General features: G+C 45.0%; 1 long non-coding RNA gene across 1 annotated transcript in view; it reads left to right on the plus strand.

Annotated features, from left to right (window-relative positions):
* The window catches only part of LOC132335270 (uncharacterized), a 121715-nt gene that overhangs the window by 101628 nt on the left and 7506 nt on the right, over positions 1-12581 (plus strand). The window contains exon 6 of the long non-coding RNA XR_009488631.1: positions 9529-9632. This is a non-coding gene — a long non-coding RNA (uncharacterized LOC132335270). The remainder of the gene's footprint in view (positions 1-9528; positions 9633-12581) is intronic.

Genomic DNA, 12581 nt, shown 5'->3' on the forward strand with positions numbered 1-12581 from the left:
TCCACCAGACAGTTTTTCTTGTTTGCTTGTGGTTTGTTTGGTTGGTTTTTGTTTGAGTTTTTTTGGCTTTTATTTTTGGTATAGGTTTTTCAATATTATGGTGTTTTGACTTAGAGTTTTGCCAAACTGCTGCACCCTTTCTGGGCTTCATGAACATGCCCTGAGCCCTGACGTGTCTCAGAGCTCCTGGATGGGTGGTGCTCGCTGAGTAGCTCACCTTTCCCTTTCCCCATCAGTCTGGAAAGATGCTTTACCAGCTGACACATTCTGCAGGCATTTATCCCTGAGGGGAGCAATCCAGGCTGGGAAGAGGTGAAACTAATCTGTGCTATTCTTAGGTTGCTAAAGTGGGTGAGAGTAGAAGAGAAAAGATCCCCATTTTCTGCACTTCCACTTGTCTCCTCCCATAAAGGTTCCAGAGAAAGGCAGAGAGGGACCTGCCCCATCTGTGTGTGTGTGTGTGTGTGTGTGTGTGTGTGTGTGTGTGTGTGTGTGTGTGCGCTGCACTTCAGGAGCAGGATTTGTCTTTAAATGCTCTCTGTAAAGGCAGCTCCACACTGTTCTCCTTTCTGTTCTTGGGGCTGCTTTAAATGCTCTCTGTAAAGGCAGCTCCACACTGTTCTCCTTTCTGTTCTTGGGGCTGCTTTAAATGCTCTCTGTAAAGGCAGCTCCACACTGTTCTCCTTTCTGTTCTTGGGGCTGCTTGTTTGAATTCAATTAATTTAATATGTTTTTAATAGTGCAGGGCTGCCATCTCTACAGTACCTTGTAAACAACAATTTTTGCTGTAAGCAGTCAACCAGCACCCCGTGTCTACTCATCACAGGGGTGGAATGTCACCATTGTGATCTGGGACTTGATGTGACCAATGTCTGAACTGCAACAAAGGGTGCTGTCTGGGCCACAGGATTGTACAATGCAAAATTATTTCTATTCTTCTAACTGCTATTAGTGATGGTTGTACACGTGTTAGGAGAATTACTAGGTGTGTTATCAAGGGATTATGGTGCCAGGGCCAGAACAGGGACAGAGGATCTTTGGAGAGGACAGACCTTCTTCTGGGGTCCTTCTCTGGCAAATGAATAGCACAAAAGCAAGTGTGTCAAGGGGAAAAGGAGCTGAGAGTCAGGGCTCAGCATCACGTGCTGAATTTAATAGAAGAACGGAGTGGTAGCCTGTAATCTCAGACCACTGCTAGGTTTACAGCATTATCCTGCTCCTCCAAACAAAACTGTGGCACGCTGAAGCCCCAGGTGCTTTGTTTATTGTGTGCAATCAGTTCAACTTGTCATTTCACCTACACTTTCTATTACCCAGTGTTTTCCTTAGAAGCTTCTAACAAACAATTCAGGTGAAGGATTTCTTGAAATGAATAGCTATTTGTGAGTCAGTGCATGGTATTGGATTTCACCTGCCAGTGGGTTTGGGAAGAGAGACATTTAGGAGGAACAATAGATAGATTTAAACGACTGGTGGGTTAGTTTGAGGACTTGCCAGTCCCATGTAATGGCCCTGAGCCTTGCTGCCAGCCTGCTCTGTGCTCCAGCTTGCAGGGCTACAGCCTGCTTGGAGGCAGGGTGGTCTGTACTCCTGTCTCCACTAATGAGACTGGGGGAGTGGATTTCCTCCCAGTATTTATGGCTGTCTGTCCTTAGTATCTGGGCTCTCCTGTGTGGGAGTGCAAGGAGGGATGGCCAACCTGAAACTGCAATAGAAGGGATCTTCTGCTGAGGAGGGTTTGTTTCTACAAGGAGGTCCTTCTACCAAGCTTCAGAAGAGAATCTCTAAATCCACACTGCAGCACAGCCAAAGCCTCTGCATTGCACCTCTGAATGTGGGGGCTGTGGCATGAGCAGGACTGAGGAAAACATCCCCAAATTTAACCCCTCACCAAGATGGGCTGTTTTCTCTAAGGTCTTTCTCTGATGGGTGAACACTGGGCTGACCTGAGGCTTGGAGCCCACCAGTTCAGCTCTCCAAAGAGCAGTGCTGGGAGTCATGGCTGCAGTCCAGAGACTGGAATCCCTCCACACTTTCACTCATCTCTCCAGTGGGCAGGGTGGGATGGGGAGAGCAGAGATCCATCCCCATGCCTGGGGTCCCTGGGGTGAACAAATGAGAGAAAGGGATGTTTAAGAGATGTGTGCCATTTAGCTAGCATTTCAAGTTGCCACATAATAGGCAGCAGCATTGTGAAGCTCCTCCAGGGAGAGAGCTTCTGGTGGAAGCTCTCTCTGTGCCTCCCTGCTGTGAGTCATTGTGAACTCAAGTTCAGAGGAATTGGTACCAAGGAAAAAGCATTGAGATAATAACCTTGAAAATTCAGGGGAGAGAAGGAAGGGGGGGAGGGAGGGAAAAATTTATTCCCTGGAAATTCAGAACTGCTCACCCTAAAAGCATTTGTAAATCATGGAATCAGGCTTTGCAGTGATCTGCCTTTATCAAAGGCATCATCCTCTGAGGGTGGAGAGGCGTGTGCTTTGGGATTTTGGGATTTAAGGACTGTCCATATGGTGTCACACAGCCTAAGCCAGTGGTTGGTATGCTGCCAGTTTGCAAACCAACTCATCAAGGCAATGAAAAGGTTTTTAAATCTTATGCTTGCAATTATGAGGAACAATAGTTTGTAGTGCCTCGGGAGAAATGGTGTGCTGTGATTGCCTTTCTCTAAGCATGCAGGCCTCTGGTGTTAAGAACACTAACATCTATTCAAGCATGTTTTACCTTTCTAACAGCCATAAACAATGCCATGTTGTGTGGGAATTTAGTGGTGTTTGCTAGCTGCTGGGCCTTCTTTTCTCAGAGATAAACATGCATTGTGTTATTAAGAAAGAGCCTTCAAGTTGCTGTTCTGATTTATATTCCCTTCTACACTGGTGCATGCATTTATTGTTTGTTAAGGGCTGACAGCCCTGGAAACCTAAGCTCTCTATTTATCTACAGAGTGAAATTCCTCTCTCTGTAGAGGGGATGCCAAAGGCACTAATTGTCAATGATGCTGTTGTGCCCACAAAAAAATCCTCTCCCCAGTTTCCAGCCAGAATAATTTTGCCATGTGAGGGAGAACTCCTGAAGTGGAAGCTGATTTGGAGAATATGTCTGACAAAAACAATGGGGCTGCAGCTTGGGAATGCAGGCAAGCCCAGGAGAAGGTGAGGAAAAGCATGCTGTGCTGTCAGCTAGGAGATTGGTCCACATGATTCACCTCTCCTATCCTTACACAGTCAAAAATGATGATGAGCCTATTGCTATTATTCCAGGGACACAAAGAAAGAGGGAGAGGGAGATTTTGTAGCAGTAAAAATGCTTTTCTCACCTTGCACGTTGATTTTAAATGTGGTCTTGACATATGACTGCATCACAGCTTGCAAAAATGAGAATTCAGAGAAACGAGCGACTGGTTACTGCCAGCCTAGAAAGAATAACACTGAAAGGCTTTTTTATTTACTCCTTTCCTTCTGGAAAAAGAAGGTGATGCTAGGGAGAAAAACTAAATTTAACAGAAAGCTGAAGTTTTATCTCCTCTGTTGCATTCCTTTAACATAGCAGGTTGCATCTTCCAGCCTTGGAAATGTCAGAGATCCCAGAGAGCAGGAAGCTCCCATTTCATCTCAGGGAAAATGGTAGCTTTGGCCCACTGTATGTTTTGCAGGGCATATACTTCAGGAACATAAAAGCAAATTTATTTTAATTATATCAATTTATGTTCATTAAAAAGTCTTCTCCTGGTATTGAATTGCTTTGTATCTCTTCCTAATTCACTCACACAATGTTTATTCAATTTAATTGACAGTTAGGGTGAATTTATAGGACTATAATTCACACTTCTGGTGAAAGGAAAAAACAACGTGGAGCTATATTATTTGCTGCAAAAGTGAAGTAGGGAGATTCATCAGAGCAAACTGTACAGACAATTTTTATAGTTTCCTTCATCAGGATCTCTTAATAGGGTTTCTTTTGCAATTACTTTAGGCCATTTGAACTGCTTATTGTGAGAAGTTGCCAAACAATACTGAAATAAATTGAAATATTAGAGGAGTTTCTAAGAGCATAATCTGTTCACTTTTTTCTTTTTTTGATACCCCTCTCTCTGGAATAAAAATGCTGAATTTCCAAAAATCTCCATTTGCTGGAGAGCCTGTCTGGGTCACAAGGAAGGAAGGTGCCTCCAGCCAAACTGCTGGTAATTCTTGCTGAGCTTTTCTTGGCATGGATCTGAGGAAAAATCTTCAGACAATTTGATATCAAAGGGCAAAAGCCCCCACCCTTCCTGTTGGAAGAGGGTTTGGTGGGTGAAGGTGACACATCCAAGGGGATGAGGGAGGCTGGCTTTGCCAGAGCCCACATCACAGAGTTCCTCTGAGGAGCCCCATGAGGCTGAAATCAGAGTCCCAAAGTGGGTCTGGCCTTTCCAAGGGGTGAGCAAACAACTGCAGCCAGGTCCTGACAGTCTGGGGGCTTTGGAGCAGAGGGGATTTCTGTGGGAAGTGAATTCCAGTCAGGACAAAAGTGGCTCCTGGCCACACGACCAGGTGCCTGTGGGGAAGCAGTCTGTGTTTAAGGAATTGCTGTGTTGCCAGCTGAGTACAGCACCCTTGAAATGACAAGATTTTTTCCTTGGGCTCTAATAAATAAAGGTAATATGATGTTAAGAATTAATAAGTGGAGTTTATTTGTCCAGGCAATCACCCTTCAGTATAAAAATCAAAGGCACTGATGAACTGTGGCCTCACTGTGTGAAGATTTACAATATCATGATTACTATCAGATCTCAATACCTTCCAGTAATGTGTAAGTAGCATCAACAATTGCTATCACACAATTTCATTGGGCTTTCAGATAAGTATCTAGAAGTAGAACCAGGTTTTAGAGGTATAAAGAATGCAATTACCATTTTAATATCTCTGCACAGGGAACAGGAAGATTAATTTTTGTAGGTCTATTTTTGAGATTTTTTTCACAGGTTGGGAGAGATATGTAAAAAGCTGGCAACAATACCCTAGAAATAAATTAAGTACTGCTGATAGCTAATTAAAGCAGCACAACTAGATAGCAGAATTACTGGGAAAAAAAATCTCTCGTGCCTTAAAATCAGGCAGTACTTGTGATTGGGTTTTCAAGAAGAAAGAGGAGAAATTTTGATATTGTTGACTCTTGTTTCTTAATGAATTGTAAGCCAACATTTTCAAAGCAGGGCTATGTCTCAGAAGTCCAGAGACTGAAAATAAAAGAAAAAGAAAAAAGTCTTTCTTCCCCTTTAGGCTATATTTATTGTTATAACACTTGTGAGTGTATTTATCGTTACCTGTCAATTCCTGGATTGTAATATGTGGATACAGTGTATTTCACAGCTTAATTTTGGGCTCATTTACTGCTTCCTGACAAAGCTTTTAGAGTTGGTCTGACAGAAAATGCACTCAGTTACTCAACAGTGTGGATATGTGACTACTTTATTGAGACCCAGTTTAGGAAAAGAGGTGGAAGCTGCCAAACCTACCTGAGAGCTGGACTTCTTCTGGGGAGAAGCAGAAGTTTTTTGGCACAGAATCAGCAGGAGATTTGCTGGAAGCTCCTGTGTCCCTTCAAAACTCCATCTGACCTGAGCAGTGGTAGCTGAGCTACGTCTGGGGGGTGCAGGGGGGACAATGTATGGCCCAAATCAGGGTGGGCTTGGCAGCTGTGACTGGGATGATGTCCCTGCAGTGAGCTGATGTCCCTGGAGCTGAGATGCTGCCTGGGGTGCTGAGGTGGGGAAACACAAAGGGGATCAGCAGGAGGAGCACACACAAACCTGCACAGGGCACATCCCACCTTCATCCCAGTCCCTGAAAGAGGAGAGATATGGAGCTTGTACTTCAGACTGGAGATAGGGTGTGGGAAATGCATGGCTTTCAGATCTGCTCCAAATGAATCCACTCACCAGGCAGGGAGCTCTAAAGTGGGTTCAGTGGGGAGGTGTCACACGGATCTCTGCACGCCCTGCCCCTGACAGCTCCCTGCTGCAGCAGCAGGCAGGTGGCACAGTTCAATGGCTCATCAAAGGGCCTGGCCACACTTCTGTGAGTGCAAGGAACACTGGGGTCTCCTGCAGCCTGCTTCTGAGGGTTTAGAGCCAGAGGTGTTGAGATTGTTGCAAGTGTTGTGTAGAATTTTCTGGTTTGGGGGATGTGGGTGGGGAGGGGAGCAGAAGTATGCAAAATACATAATCTTGGGGAACTTCAGGATATAGAGCTGTGTTGAGCTCTCCTGGGCTTGTCTAGGGGCAATATGAAGGCCATAAACTCCTTGCTACACTAACTTTAGAAGTATAAAATTACACAGCTGAATGAAGTCCTTTAGGACATTGGCACACAAAAACCTCTGTGACTTTAAACCAGCCTTACTCAGCTGTCTGTCTTCAAGGGGTTAGATTTATGATCACACCATTGATGTCTGTTTTAAAGTAGAATTTAATGAAATAAGATTAGTTTGTAGCTAGTGAAAGGAAGCAAGGAACTTTTTCCTTCTGTTTTCCTTTTAGTGAAGAAGAGAGCACCAGCTTCCTGTTTCCCAGTGATTATGACCCAAGACTTAAAATGGTGTTGCTTGACACCCTTTTCCTGCTGCTGCTTTTCCCCTTCATGTCAATATTAGATGTTCAAGAAGAAAACCATTTCAACAACACAAAGTTTTCCAAAATGAGGAAAAGTTGAGTAGTTTTTTTTTCTCCCAAGTATTGTTGATGACTCTTCAGAAACATGTTTTTTTTAAATGCATGTATCTGAGCTTTGCAGAAGTCTATTCCAGAGCAGGTGCACCCATGGGTTAAAAGATGCTGTGTGAGAGCTAGAGAGTCCAGAATTACAGCACACATCATTTCTGGGCAACACTGGGTGCTCACCCACCACAGCTGCATGCCCAGAGGGATGGCCCCAGGTGCTGGGGTGTAGAATCAGGGGTGAGAGCAGGTCCTGCCTTGGCTGTGCCAGTGAGGAGCGTGGCTGCAGTCACAGCACCAGGATATCTGCGTGGGATGTGCTCTCCATGACATGTCCTCACTCTGCAGAGACATCTCTGCCTGTGGGTTGTCATCCTGCTGTGACATTTCAAAGTGTTTCAGCTCTGCAGCCTCACAGTGAATTCTCCTCTCTGCTGGTGCTGCCAATGAGCTGCTCTCTGCACAGCTCTGCAGCTCCATGAATCGTTTTGGGAGTGGGATTTTAGTGACCAGCTCCCTGCAGGACTGACAGCCACTGGCTCTTTACAGAGCCCACACTTAGCTGTGCACTGGGGCTCGAGCTGCCCCAACCCTGCAAGGCAAGGAGAGGCAGGTCACAGACTGGTGTGACACTGGGTAAATCCCTGAGCAGCCCTCCCTGTCACCTGGAAAACAGAAATAATTTCATCTTCCAGCCCTGCAGTGTTACTGATAAATGTCCTTTTGGAGAGCACTTGAATTTCACTTAGTTTTATTAATACAATTAGCTCAAGTGCCTGGTCAAGAGCTGATGGGTGTCCCTTTCTCTAATGGCATTCTGTGGCTCCGTGGTGCTGAGCACTCTGCAGGTCACTCCAGGCACTTGCACAGAACAAAAAGAGCTGGTTTCACCTGCTTCCAGCACAGCCACAGAAACAGACACTGGGTATACTCAGAAGATCTTTATTTTTTTTTTTAAATGGCAAGAGGAAAACTCCAAATGCAAGAGAAGTGCATCTGTAGTTTCTATTTAATTTCAACAGACTTTTGAATCCCAAAACCCATCACTGGTTTTGGGATTTTTGATCATGACATGGATTAGCTTTGTCACTGGGGATTTCCAACTGGCACACTGGAGATACAAATGAAAAATTCTCTTGCCAAGAGTGTTTTACTTTTTAACTTCATAGGAGGTCGTGCTTTAAAGAGAGCTTTGACTTATTACTATATCAGAAAAATTTTTAATTAAAAGCAAAAACAAAAAAAAAAAAAAGGAGAGGGGGAAAATGCTTAGAAAACACTTTTAAAATGAAAAATTACTTTTTCTGTGACTGTTTCTGTGGGTCTCTTTCATGTCCATGTTCTCTGGGTGTTTCAGCAGAGTGTGAGGCTGGCAAGGAGGAGGGGAGAGCAGTTCATGGTTGTGCCTCACCTTGCACAATAAATAAATTACCTTTATTTATTAGAGCTGTGCTGGAACCACATGTGAGTGAGGCTGGCCAGGTCCATCTCTGGCTAATCAAAAGGGAAAAATGCCACACATCTGAGATGAATCAGCAGGGAAGAGCAAATTTTGACAGTTATGCCAAAGTAATTTGAATTAGACAAAGCTTTGATGACTACAAAGCTGGATTTGATATCCTGGTGGGAGCAGATTTTCTTGTTATATGCTCATTTAATAATTTTTTTTACTCTGGGCAGAAATAAGGAAAAAATGGCTTTTTGACAGACTCATATGCTTGATTCTGGACTCCTAAGGAATACAGAGAACTAGCAAGGCAAAATCCTGAAAAAGAAGTAGCACCAAACTGGGACTTTTATTCCTTGATGACTTCTTTATTACTTAGGTGTCTGTTTGTGTGGAAAAGATTAACTTTTGAAAAGTAATCCCAAGTCCTTACTCATGCTGCAATCCATATATATATATATATATATATATATATATATATACAGATTGTATATATAATCTGTATGTGTATATGTATTTTATGCATATATATATATATATATATATATATATATATATATATAAAATATATATAAATGAGGGGCAAATCTTCAAATGATGCCAGGGATTTGTTGCATATTTATGCATACATTTGTTGTATTGAGTGTGTGGAGGTTCTGCCTCAGGTAGATGGAAGTGCAATAATAATCTGTGAGGAAGGTCACTGCAGAGGAGGCAAGGCACATTTTTAATTTACACACCTGTGTGCTCGTGGCAGGTGTTAAAACTGGCATCAGTGGTTTCAGGAGGGAAGACACAAAGGCTATGGGAAGATGTCTGGCATGATCAGTTTTAAGTCATGCACTTGAGAAGGATGCAATGTGAAGTGAGGGTTTTTAATGGCGAGGATTTTATACTTCAGCAGGAATGCTCCGGGCCTGCTGCTGAGCTGACATTTGTGGTCAGTTATTTCCCAAAGGTACTGGCAGTTTTATAATTAGGCCCTCAGTTAGCAATGCCTTTCTGCTCCTGCCTCACCCCACACAGCTCTGCAGAGCTGAGGGTTTCTGGTGTGGCTGTGATGTTTGACTCATGCTGACCAGAAGTAACTGGAGCAAAGGAAGGGCTGGGATTAGTGTGAGCCTGTTTGTTTAGCACTGAGGAGTTTTGAATCCTGTTTCCACTTCAGCAGGCTCTTCAGGGTCATGCAGTGTTCATTGCATGAGTGGGAAGATGTATGGTTACAAGAAGTCTTTTGTCACCCTGGGATAAAGCAGGACCACGTTGCCTGGGGACACAACAGGAGTGGCCTCCCTGATTGCCACTGTGCCAAGAGCGCTCGGGGGAGCAGCCAGAACTGCTGGCCAAGAAATGTTCTCTTTTTCTAACATTTTCATTGTTTCAGATATTTCCCTGAAGTGAGGAGTGAAGCCTTCCATTCCAGTGCCAGAGAAGTGAGTTGTGAGATCCAAAGTGCAGATTTGCTGTTGCTCCTCTCCAACACTGAGGGTAAGTAGTGGCCACATAACCTGGAGGTGACCTCATTGAGGTGACTTTTCCCTCTTTTCACCACTAAAAATGCTGTTTCCTGCCAGAGTCCCTTTCTCAGTATCTTCTTCCATGAAAATGTGAAGTTTTCTCACAGATATTTCTTACTCTTCAATATGACTTTCCCCTCAGTGGGATGTGTGAGACCTGGGTTTTGCAATCTGCATTTGTAGAGACTGGACTTCACTGTGACCATCAGATATCAGGTCTTATGTACATGATAGAAAGTGCCACCTTGGTAAAGCTTGTGATAAGCAGAAAGAAGGGGAAAAAGGGAAATAGTGAATTATTTCCATTGTTTTCATATCATAGTAAGTTTTGAGAAATACTCAAAAATATGTTTTGGTTTTTTTTTCTCAAATCTCTTGTCAAGTTATGGCAAATTGTGAGAGTGCAGAGATAAATTACTGGAACATTTTGTCTGCATTGTATGCATAGATATATATACTTATATATATAAACATGTGTATAAATGTATTTGTGCACATGCAAGAAGATCAATACTGCATGTACATGTGTTTCTGTGGCTGTACATACACACATAAGTATATACATGAATACACCCAAGAAAGTAATTTTCCATAGCCTTTCTGTTGTTTAACAATACTAAAATGCTAGAATTCAACAATCTAAATCTTCAAATGTGTTGGAGAAACGTGGATTTTAATGGTGTTAAATGAACCATTTAGCACAGAGGGCCTCTCACCTTCAGTGGCACACTCAAAATGAAATCCAGTGTTCAGATACAATAATAAAAGGAAGAAAAACAATATTACCTGTTTAAAGAGAATATAAAAATCCAATTAAGTTCTGAATTTTAATTTGCTTGCAAGCATGGGTTTGCTGCTCTGTGAAAAGAATGAAAATGTAAATGACATTTCTGTGTGTTATCTACATAATCCAGAGGCTAAAATATCCTGTCATGCTTATTTTGTCTAGTGATGATAAAACTAAACAGTTTTAACTGAATTTCCTGTAAATGGGCAACTAATCAAAAATGAACATCTTTATATTCTGATCTTTCATTAATTTATGTACAAATGCTGCTATAAAGAGATTAGCTTCTGCAGAAGAGATTGAATTGTGCCTGGCAGCTGCCAGCAGTGCTGGGCTGTGGCACTTGGAGTGCTGTGGGTGGCAGAAGCTGGATGGAGCCACCACTCCCTGCTGAGCTGTGAGCTCAGCCAAGGACTGGGGGCAGCTCTGGCTCCTGGCACACCTGGCACCACACAGAACATTGTGCCCAGGTGTCACCAGCCTCTCCTGGCACACCTGGCACCACACAGAACATTGTGCCCAGGTGTCATCAGCCTCTCCTGGCACACCTGGCACCACACAGAACATTGTGCCCAGGTGTCACCAGCCTCTCCTGGCACACCTGGCACCACACAGAACATTGTGCCCAGGTGTCACCCCCTCTCCTGGCACACCTGGCACCACACAGAACATGGTGCCCAGGTGTCACCCCCTCTCCTGGCACACCTGGCACCACACAGAACATTGTGCCCAGGTGTCACCCCTCTCCTGGCACACCTGGCACCACACAGAACATGGTGCCCAGGTGTCACCCCCTCTCCTAGCACACCTGGCACCACACAGAACATGGTGCCCAGGTGTCACCTCCCTCTCCTGGCACACCTGGCACCACACAGAACATTGTGCCCAGGTGTCACCCCCTCTCCTGGCACACCTGGCACCACACAGAACATGGTGCCCAGGTGTCCCCTCCCTCTCCTGGCACACCTGGCACCACACAGAACATTGTGCCCAGGTGTCCCCTCCCTCTCCTGGCACACCTGGCACCACACAGAACATTGTGCCCAGGTGTCACCTCCCTCTCCTGGCACACCTGGCACCACACAGAACATTGTGCCCAGGTGTCACCCCTCTCCTGGCACACCTGGCACCACACAGAACATTGTGCCCAGGTGTCACCTCCCTCTCCTGGCACACCTGGCACCACATAGAACATTGTGCCCAGGTGTCACCCCCTCTCCTGGCACACCTGGCACCACACAGAACATTGTGCCCAGGTGTCACCTCCCTCTCCTGGCACCACACAGAACATTGTGCCCAGGTGTCACCCCCTCTCCTGGCACACCTGGCACCACACAGAACATTGTGCCCAGGTGTCACCTTCCTCTCCTGGCACACCTGGCACCACACAGAACATTGTGCCCAGGTGTCACCCCCTCTCCTGGCACACCTGGCACCACACAGAAGGTTGTGACCAGGTGTCACCTCCCTCTCCTGGCACCACACAGAACATTGTGCCCAGGTGTCACCTCCCTCTCCTGGCACACCTGGCACCACACAGAACATTGTGCCCAGGTGTCACCCCTCTCCTGGCACACCTGGCACCACACAGAAGGTTGTGTCCAGGTGTCCCCTCCCTCTCCTGGCACACCTGGTACCACACAGAACATGGTGCCCAGGTGTCACCCCCTCTCCTGGCACACCTGGCACTACACAGAAGGTTGTGCCCAGGTGTCACCCCTCTCCTGGCCCCTCTCAGCCCCGGGGCAGTGCATCACTGCCCATTTGCTGTAGTGTCCAACAGGATGAAGAGCTGCTGACCTGGGGGTGCAGGAGAGGCTCAGGGTGGCACGAGTGAATCTGTTCCAGCCATGCCTGGGGCAATAGGAGTGCAGTAAACTCTGCTTCCCATTGCAGTTGAATATCCCTGCTTTTCCTTCTTCCTTTAAATTTGCTTTATTTGGAATGAACAATATAGAGAAAACCATCTGTGCCTAGACTGTAAATATCCAAATCAGCAATTAATAAGGCTGTCACCCACTAGCCTGGCCTAGCAAAGAGAATGCCCTAACAGAGGAAAAATAACAAAATACACTTTTTTTCTGTATAGATAATTTTAAAAATATTATTTATCCTGTCTCTAGTCCTAAAGCA

The sequence above is a fragment of the Haemorhous mexicanus genome, chromosome 17 (genome assembly GCF_027477595.1).
Source record: "Haemorhous mexicanus isolate bHaeMex1 chromosome 17, bHaeMex1.pri, whole genome shotgun sequence".
In the NCBI taxonomy this organism is placed as follows: Eukaryota; Metazoa; Chordata; class Aves; order Passeriformes; family Fringillidae; genus Haemorhous; species Haemorhous mexicanus.